The sequence below is a fragment of the Pholcus phalangioides genome, unplaced genomic scaffold (assembly GCF_987345545.1).
Source record: "Pholcus phalangioides strain wild (caught in Gottingen) unplaced genomic scaffold, Ppha-v1.0 ptg000027l_1, whole genome shotgun sequence".
NCBI classification, from domain to species: domain Eukaryota; kingdom Metazoa; phylum Arthropoda; class Arachnida; order Araneae; family Pholcidae; genus Pholcus; species Pholcus phalangioides.
In genome coordinates, this window is record NW_028301617.1 from 146523 (window position 1) to 157338 (window position 10816).

At 39.1% G+C, this 10816-nt stretch overlaps 1 non-coding gene across 1 annotated transcript; it reads right to left on the bottom strand.

Annotated features, from left to right (window-relative positions):
* Positions 1-7348: 7348 nt before the first annotated feature.
* Positions 7349-7421, bottom strand: TRNAF-GAA (transfer RNA phenylalanine (anticodon GAA)). Its single transcript has one exon. It is a non-coding gene; the product is annotated as a tRNA-Phe (tRNA).
* Positions 7422-10816: the final 3395 nt, after the last annotated feature.

Genomic DNA, 10816 nt, shown 5'->3' on the forward strand with positions numbered 1-10816 from the left:
TAGCGGGCTGCAAGTTCGGAGTGGGTGGCATATAATTTGACGAATGTGTGAAGGGCGGCAAAATTTGTATAAACCTCAATAAATTGACCACGGCTTGGACGCAAGGGGACTAGGTTAGTGAGTGAGCAAAAGAGTGACTTGGAGCGTGAGCAAGCATGGGAATGATCAAAAGACTGACGTACAGTGTGAGATATCAGGTCAGTGAATGGCCAAAAAGAGTGAGGGACTAGGTCAGGGAATGACCAAAAGAATGGCATAAAATGAGGGACTAGGTCAGTAAATGAGCTACAGCAGTTCCCAACCTTTTTTGTCTCATCGCCTCCTTGTTCAGAAATTTTTTTCTCCCATCGCCCCCAACGCAATCTAACCCATAGAATCCTATGTTATACCCGTAGCTTCTACCGTCCATTGGAACATTCCATCGCCTCCCAGACGGTATTTCTGAACAAGGGGGCGATGGGACAAAAAAAGGTTGGGAAACTATGTTCTAGAGCAGTGGTTCTGAACCGGGGGTCATATGGCCCCCAAGTGGTACTGGGATACTTCAAGGGGGGGCCACGGAAGAAAATTGAGAAAGGGGCCATGACAGCAGGTTTGGAGGGCTGCAGAGAGCTGAAAAGAAAAATTAAGGTGTGAAGAAATAATGCTTTTATATTAGTGACTATACACTTACAGAATCCAACAAAACTAGGGCCGTCTTAGGGCATGGACCCAACCATTTTTTTCAGCAGGTTCCCTATAGGATGGGGTTTTCGTAGTCCCCGGCAAGATTTTTCACAGACACCTCTATATTAAATTTATAGAGTGAAAAACAAAAAATGATGAAAACTATATCAGGCCCCGGGCTGCAGCTATGCCAGTCCCACTCTTGTACCGCTGTGGTCGAGTGGTCATAATGACGGACTCGCATCGCGAAGATCCGAGTTCAAACCCCACCGTCGCCATAGTGGTGGTCGACTGAAGTTGGTTTCCTGTGGTTCGAGGCGCAAATGCGAGCCGATCTCCCCACTGAAAAGTCTCGCCACAGGCCTACAACGATTCATTATTCAATCACTGGTGGCAGATGGCAGCACTACACATAACAAGCATTACACAGAAACAAACTTCACGTCCGCTTTCACTACACGTACACACACATTCCCGCATGTACCAATTCGTTAGAGGTTCCGCAGAGGAACATGGACAAGGTACATGTCTGGTTTAGTAGTAGTCCCACTCTTGTGAGGGGTCATGCCCGGGGGGTCTCATGTCCATAAGTGACCCTACCTTATGATATTTTGTATAGTACAATAAATTTTGAAAATAAGTAGGAAATATGTAGGCTGTTTATTTCCGGCTAAGTATGGGACTACCACATAGCATCACTTTGCCTAGGGCGCCCATGATGTTGAGACGGTCCTGAATAGAACTCAGATTAGCGGGGAGCTCAATAAATTCTAGGCCAGTGGTCTGTGGAGGCCAATTTTATTTGCAAAATTTTCATTCAGTATAAATTCACTGAAAACAATTCAATACGAATAAAGGATCTTGCTTCTAGATGGGGTCGAAGACTCTAGGTAACACGGGAGCTACGAGAAAAAAATATGCTTCAAAGGGGGGCACGGGCAAAAAAAGTTAAGTAACGCTGTTCTAGAGCATAGTTTTCCAACCTTTTTTGTCCCATCGTCCCCTTCTTCAGACATTTTTTCCTCCTATCGCCCCCAACGCAATCTAACCCATAGAATCCTATGTTATACTCGTAGCTTCTACCGCCCCCTGGGACATTCGATCGCCCACTTTGGGTATCACTGTTTTAGATCATAGTTTTCCAAACTTTCTGTTGCATCACTCCCTTAATCAGAATTTTTTTTCTCTCATCTACCCCCCAACTCAAACAAGCCCATAGGGGGCGATATTGCCCACTTTGGAAAATACTAATCTAGAGCGTGTGTAAGCGTGTAAACGATCAAAAGAGTGACCTGTAAAGCAAACAGCCATGTCAGTGAGCGACCAAAAGAGTGACCTCCTAGAGCGTATGCAAGCATGTAAGTGTCCAAAACAGTGTGCAAGCATGTGAAGAATCAAGAGAGCGACTTATAGAGTGTGTGAGCATGGGAGTGACCAAAAGAGTGACTTTTAGAGATACAGGTGAGGTGGCTATAGTGCAGGTTGGTGAATTCGAGGAAAGAGTAGTCAAGAAAATTAGACCTGAATGGGAGAAGGTGTCGGCAAAATTTCGTGTAGCCCACAGGCGGCAAAACCATAAATGGGGGGGGGGGGACCAAGAACAGTGCCAGAAACGCCGCTGTGGGCCGAGATTATAGTCTTATTTTGTAGGAAGAAAACGTACCCCCCCCCCCTTCGAAAAAAATAAAACGATGACTTCCCCCCCTCCCACTTCCACATGACTTCCCACCTTGAGAAAATTCTGCTACGAGGACCACCACATTTTGATCGAGGAAAAATACTAAGGAAATTAGGATCATATATACGGGGCATCGCCGATTCTCGCTAAAAATCGATCAATTCGCCAAGTATTGCTTATAAATAACCCTCGGTGAGAAATACAGTGCTATACAACAACTTAACCGGGAACTTACGTCGTACATATTATCCCTTCCAGGGACATAGGCGATGGAACCTGGAGGCTGAGGATGTTTGAGAGCACCCCCACCCTCCAGTTAATACTGTAGGGTTGCTGTCTAGGGATAACAGATTCGAAAACCGAGGAAGGAGGCAGGGCCGTCTTAAGAGTATCATGGGCCCCCGGGCCAATTGATTTTTCAGAGGCCCTACCAAACAAATTCTCGAAAATTTCAACCAGATCTCATTTTTGTGAGGCCCCTCTTCGCTTGAGGCCCCCGGGCCGTGCCCGGGTAGGCCCATGCCTTAAGACGGCACTGGAAGGAGGACACTTGCGCGCAGCCTTCATAATGTCACTTTTACGAATTTCCACAACAGACGGCGCTGCTATACCAAAAAAAAAAAAAACCACCGAACCTCTAAAAAAAGAACAAATAACGATCAGTCTCCGCCCGCTTTTAATGAATTATTCACCCAATCTAGAAAGTTTTATTATTTTGCCTGGAGCAATGCGAGAGATTCTCTCCCTACCCTCAAAAAGTTTTTTTTCCCTTTCGGGAGAGTTACTTTTTTTTTAACCAGAGGTAATTTTTCCATACGAATCAGCATTGAGTGTTGTAGGAGCATCCTATTTGACCATTTCTCAATTAGGGTTACCAGGTTCGAAAAGGGGGAAATGAGAACGTCTACGCACGCGCCTTTTTTAAATGTCACTTCCCGATTTTCTCAACAGATGGCGCCAATAAGAACCACAATTGAGTGTCGTTCCCGAATGGGAGAAGGTAACAGCCCCCCAGGACACAACATTGCGAAGCGGTTAAATTTCAAAAAAAAAATTATTTTAATTACTCACTTTCAGGGCTGCAGCGGGATACTTTTCAGTCTGGGCAAGAACACATTTTGGCGCACACATGCAATGTAGAAGAAGCAGTTAAAGGGTGGGCGCCCCCTTCCATCCAGCGCCCGGAGCACAAGATCCGCCTGCTCCCCCCCCCTCCCCCCAGTTGCGGCTCTGCTCACCATCATTTTATGGAACCAGTTAATAGGGAGGCCTTCAACGTCTTGCATCCGAGGGCTACATCAATATTACCTCAAGTTACGCGAACCACATTTAATGAGGGGTATGAATCGCAGGGGGTTGGGGTCGAAACCCTATGGGTTTTGTTACCAAAGGATAAAATCAAATAAAAAGGTCAGGCCGAGATTGCATTATAAAAGTTTAATTAAAAAGTTCTATTATAAAATTTGAAAGATGCAACCAATAAACCTATTATCCTGGGGGCCATGGATAAACCAACTGCTCGCGCGCGATTAGGAAGAACGTCCGAAATGAATGAGAATTATAATCACAGAGTTTCAGACAGAGGGAATGCTGATTTCATTTGCTGGTCACCAAAATGACGTCGGTGGCGGGCCACGGTTGAATACCTAGGGTCATGGCCCTACAAAGGGCGGAGGGGGGGGGGTCTGACAGGGCTCTAGCTCTGCGGCCCAGGACAGTTCTCATCATTTTTTGCTTTTTCACGCTATAAATTAACTACAGAAGGGGCCCGTAAAAGATTCCAGCTTGGTTCCCTCTCCAGGATGTGGGGGCCCATGCCTAGGGTTACCAGATTCGAAAACTGAGAAATGCGGACGCTCGCGCGCGCAAAAAATAAGAAACGAGGACGCCTGCTGGCACCTTTGATGGCGTCATTTCTCACAAATTTCCCTCGACAGATGGCGCCACTTTTCTTTAAAAAGAAACCCCACTGTTAAGCCAACACCTTCTGCTTTAGAAAGCATTGGTTAAGCCCCGTTCACATCAGCAAATACTATGGTAGCATTAGGAGTGCTAGTACTCGCTTGACGAATTTTTTCCTTCGTAAGGAAACGGCCTTGGCGACTTCTGATGGAGTCGTCGGACATATTTGGCACCGAAAAAAAAAGTCGCCGAAAATCGCCAACCTAACCCCTATACCGAAGCTGTTCCGAAATGCATAGTAGCACGATCCCTTAGTGATGATCCCAATTTCCCCAATAGATGGCGCCACTAGTCTGGCGAATAAAACTGGCCACAACGATAATTTTCTTAACTCTAAAACAGAACCACTAAAAAAAAGCAGAAACAGAAAAACTTCTGGAAATTTCGATGGCTATTGGTGAATGCAAGTGGGAAAAAAACCACGAAAACACTCACATCAATGAAGAAATACTGTATATGTTTCAAAGTGGTGAAAAAAAAAAAAATTTCCCCAGAAAAAAAGAATGATTCCAGAAATCTGAAACGTAGGACGCTTGAAATGACATCAAAAAGGAGGATGGTTGGTAACCCCAAAACCAACAAAGTAATAATTTTTTCCCAACTAAAACAGAACCGACAGATATGTTACGGAGATTTGATAAATACGTTTATTATGCATAATCACCGGCTATTATGCGTAGTTTCAGGCATTTTTGTAAGTTTAATATATTTTGGTTTTCACATTTTTATGATGTAATCCCCAGCTCGTATTGGTAAATACGGTAAAACGTCGATAAATGGTTCAAATTTACCGGAAATTTTGTTGAAATTTCAGCCTGGGATGATGGATTCGATCAGTGATGTTTAAAATTGTTGATAAATGTGAAGAAAAATATGCAATTTTATGCATTTGTGTGCATTAATAGCTGAGGGAGGTCAAAATTTGGGCAAATGCATATACACGAATGCGTTTGCGTATAATCCAGACTGTAGTTATGAAAAAGGTTATTCGAACTCACCCGATGAGTTGTCAACAAATGGGGAAACAAATATTAATGCCATAGTAGGTGTTAGTGAAGTAGCTTGGACCTTGGAGACAACTTGGATTTGTCTGGGAATTTCGAGCGTTGGTCAAAGTATGAAAAACTGTGTGAAAGAAAACGCGCACATGCCAATGGAAAAAAATATATATCTATGGTGACCATACGTCCCGTTTTTCTGGCCATCCCGACGTTTTTGCAAAAGTGTCCTGTTTTTTCAACAGATTTTACTTGAATTATTTAATTTGTCATTTCAATCAAAGATGTTTTTCCGCGGGTTATTTTCATAACCCAGTAAAAATGAGCTGACGAGTTAGCATTTTTCTGAGAATGTATGAGATGTATTTTCAATATTTGAATTGTCAAAAGCAAGTTGAAGAACTTTGAAATATCTAGTGAGGCCTATTTGGCCCATTCCTGAACATATATTAAACAATTAGCATGCTTATTGCCATTTCCTTTTTGTTTTTTGTTAAGAGCCTGCTGCTTTTCGCGATTGACAGCGTGCTGTGAACAAGTTAATTCAATTAATAGATTTCAATCAACATCTTATGCATTGAGAGTAGAATTTATTTTTTAAAGAAAACGGGGACATGGCCTGAGAATTTCACCGAAAATCCTTTATATATTATTATGTACTGCATTTTTCAGAATAAATACATTTAGGGTAGGGTGACCATACATCCCGTATTTCCTGGGACAGTCCCGGTATTTTCTGTATTTTTGGCCGCCCCGACTTTTTGGCAAAAGTGTCCCGGTTTTTCCCGTATTTTACACGAAGCCTACTTGAATTTTTATTCTTTATTGACGTCAAAGATTGAAATTATTTTTCAACTAATAAACTATATTATGATAATTACAACTATAAATGAGAATATTAATCTCCCACATTTGTCTTGGTGAAAGTTTTTTTACGTGAAATTAATTTTAATCCACTGCAGTAACGCTTCATTTCCCGTCATCGTGATTTTTCCGTAATTTTAACAATATTTGGCAACTTTGCTCGGTTTTGGCGTCATTTTTAGCAATAATTGGCGATGTCCCGTATGTCCCCGTATTTGGAATCTCAATATCCCTCATTTCTCTCGAAGAAATATGGTCAGCCTAATTCAGGGCAAAATGCGAAACTAAACAAACATGTGAAAATGTTCTGGCACCAGTCTTCCTTTCACTTAAGGAAAAGGATTGAGTTGGCGGGGGAAATAGGAAAAATAAAGTTGAATGGTATATAATGAAAAATGAATTATCCGGAATCTTCGAATCACCACAAAAGAACTTATTCTGAAAATATTTTTAAACTTGGAGATTGAAAATCGCTATTTTTGTGGTATTTCTGAAAAGCTTTGTTAGTTTTGTGCCATAATTGGCAATCACGCCGTTGTTTAGCGACTGTTTGGCAATATCCCGTATTAGCGAATCGAATTTTCCGTATTTTTGTCGAAAAAGATATGGTCATCCTATATATATCATATACGTTTCAAGGTGAAAAGAATAGGGAAAGAATGATTTTTTTCCCCCGAAAACCTGAAAAGGGGGACAAAAGGACGAATTGTCTAAAACAGCGTTTCTCAACTGCTGGGACCATGGCCCCAACAAGGGGTGGGCTCACAAGACTCCAGCCCTGGTGGCTATTAATCATTTTTTTATTTTTTCCACGCTATAAATTCATCATAAAGGGGGCCCCCCGTGAAAGTCTGGACGGGGGGGCCCTGCTTCAGGATGTGGGGGGGGGGGGTCCTTGGCTGGGCCCTGACCTCATTCGTACGGGGAGAGTGATTAGCGTTTCATTTTACGTTGGTCTTTGACCGGACCTTCGACTCACAAGAATGAATGAAACCAGGCTCGAAAAGGTTGAGGACGCTTGAAATGACAACCAAAAAGAAGGACGGATGGTAACCGTAAATATGAAAAAACGAAACTACAAATAAATATCGAAGTGCTGCCATCTGTTTTTCAACAGTACGATTGTAATTATATTGAAGTCACTCACAAATAGAAGGGGGAAAAAAAAATCACTTCCTTTTGCCGAAACCCGGGATCGAACCAGGGACCTTTAGATCTTCAGTCTAACGCTCTCCCAACTGAGCTATTTCGGCACGGATCACACTTGGCTTACAATAATTCAAAAACATATTTCATTCAACTGAATTGGCGCGATTCTATTGAAAAATATATGTATTTGTAATCATCATAAATACGGTTTTATACAGTAATATTGATATATATATTTTTTTTATTGTTATTCGAAATCTATTCCCTTTAAATATTGTTCATTTATTTTTGGCAATAGTAAATTAATTTTCACAATATATACATATGTAATTCTACAATAAATTTTCTAATTTTTATTCTCGTCTGCAGTGGCGTACAGATCGAAAAAGCATGTGTACATAGAACGGACAGTGGCGCCTCAACAAGTAGTGTGACCACCAAATAATTTAATTTTGATATTTTAATACAAAAAAATTCCAAAAAATAATTAATTCAAAATAATTTTTTTTAAATTATTTACTTGATTAAGAAATTATTTCTTTCATTTTTTTTTTAGAATTATTTCTTTGAAATAATTTCTTTCTTTCTTATTATTAATATTTTTTTAATTGTTTCTTTCAAAAAGCCAAAATGATTTCTTTTATTGTTTTTTTTTTGTTGTGAAATATGAATTTTCATTAAATATAATTTTTTTTCATTAAATATAATTTTTTTTCATTAAACATAATTTTATAAATTCTAGAATTCTCTTTCATTAATTTTGAAATTATTTCCCTTTCATTAATATTTTCATTCCATTTTAAGTCTCAAATTACTTTTGATGCACTATTACATTACTTTTCTTTTATCACAATTTTCCTTTTATCAAGTTCAAGGATTAATGAGAGAAAAATCCTCAAATTATTTGATCCACAAATTCTGAATCAATACTTTAATTGAAAAAATTAATTTTCATTAATTCTGAGCTTTCATTAATTTTGAAATTAATTTTTCTTAAATTTCTCTGATTATTTTTCTTTTATTAATTCTCAAATTGTTTTAATTCCAAAATGTCTTTCACAGAAATATTAATTTTCATTATATAATTCTGAAATTGTTTTTATTTCATTAATTTTAAAATATATTTTTGTTTTACTAATTCCAAAGTTGTTTCTTTCCTTGAAATATTAATTTTCATTAATTCTGAGCTTTCTTCAATTTTGAAATTATTTTCCTTTCATTAATACTCAAATTATTTTTCTTTCATTAATGCTCAAATTATTTTTCTTTCATTAATACTCAAATTATTTTTCTTTCTCATTAATATTCCAATTATTTTTCTTTCATTAATACTCAAATTATTTTTCTTTCATTAATACTCAAATTATTTTTCTTTCATTAATACTCAAATTATTTTTCTTTCATTAATACTCAAATTATTTTTCTTTCTCATTAATACTCAAATTATTTTTCTTTCATTAATACTCAAATTATTTTTCTTTCTCATTAATACTCAAATTATTTTTCTTTCTCATTAATACTCAAATTATTTTTCTTTCATTAATACTCAAATTATTTTTCTTTCTCATTAATACTCAAATTATTTTTCTTTCATTAATCCTCAAACTATTTGATCCATTAATTTTGACATCATTTCGTTCACCAAAATATTAATGTTCATTAATTTCTTCATTAATGCTTTGATTTTGAAATAATTTTTCTTTCATTAGTTTTGAAATTATTTTTTTCATTAATGCCCCAAAGTATTTCCCCTTCATCAATCTTAAAATTATTTACCCATTTCAATTACTGTATTTTGATAAATTATATTCTTCTCTCATTATATTTCTGAAATTAATCTGACCTACTCTAATTCTGAAATTATTTTCTTTCATTTAATCCGAATTTTCATTATTTTTTTGTTTTGTCTGCACATATCTTGCAGCATTTTCATACATTCTGTAATTGCGTACATACCCAAGGCCGCAACTAGATGTACTAAACGTTTTCATTATCACTGCATTATATAATTTTCCATCTTACTTGTTGGGCGGAAGTTGATTTTCTGCGGTTTTCTAACTCTGACATGCATACTATCAGTGAAGTTGGGTAGCTCGAGTACCCACAGTATTTTGTAGCACAGAATCTCTCAAGCAGACGATATGAGAGCTATTAACGAATCTTCACTTTACTGCTGTATATAGTCTACGTTTTGGAGAATGAATATATTCTCAATATTTTTTGGATACTTACCATCAAACTATAGGAATCTGTTAGCTTCGTGTGGATCACACCTTCACCAAACATGGCTCCCGCTCTGTCCCCGTAGGATAGGCATCTTCAGCCTTAACCACAGCGCAGTTCACCTTTGGCATTTCAATGAAGCCCATGGGCCACTATGCTATGCTAAACATTTGTTATCAAAGTGACCCATGGGCCACGCATTGAAGCCCCCATGCCCTGGGCCAGTGGTTCTCAAGGTGGACACGACAGCTCCTTGGGGCATTACAGTAAGCTACCCTTATTGATGTGTGCCTATTCGATAATATGAAGCAATTCTTTGTTGAGCTATTCTGAGGAGCCACAGATCCATGTCCACTAAGACAAGGGAGTCACAGAAGACAAAAGTTTGAGAATCACTGCACTAGGGGGAATGCAGTATAAGATTCTCCAAAGAGTGAACCATGCTGGTAAACCCTAGCACCGTACAACAAACACCCTGCAGAGTCCAACCCCAAAAAAGCCCTGCTAAACATCAAGGCAGCAACGACCCCCCTCCCCCCCAGAAACAACCCAAAAGATTCCCGCCAAGACATCAAGAAAAAAATCCAGGATGGAACCATCATTCGACATCACACCAGCAAACCTCAAACAATCAATCAGGAAAAAATTATCACTGGTGATCGAGATCCCTTCCACACAGCTATATAAATGCTTTCTCTCCCTCCCCCACATTTCTTCAGGGCACTCCAGAAGGATCACCAGAAACGAACCAATATTGTTTATGATCACAGATGCCTCTGTAGCAATGCATCAAAGACCCATTTAGAACACCACAATGCACTTTTGCACTTTCATCATTGTAATAGGAACCATTGCGGATCCGGGGGGGGCAATCATCTCTCTCAAGAGCCACACAATATGGGGAGAAATTGGTCAGTCCCATGAAATTCTTTTCTTTTTTTGTTTCAAATCGAGCACAACTCAGGGCTATCACCATTTATGGGCGATTTACTACCTAGTGAGTTGTGCCGGAGGTGTAACTGTGTGTGTACCTAACAGTCTGAGTGCATACGCAGTGTTGTGTTTGATTTTTCAGTGCTGCCATCTATATTTCAGAAGTGAAGTGAGTGATTTGTTATGGTTGAATTTGTGCTGTTTGTAGGTCTGTTGCTCTCTGTGGCGAGACTTTTTAACGGGGAGATCGGCTCGCATTCGAGCCTTGAAGCTGGGAACCACAGAAAACTAACTTAGCTGACCACCACTATGGTGGCAGTGGGGTTCGAACCCGGGTCCTCGC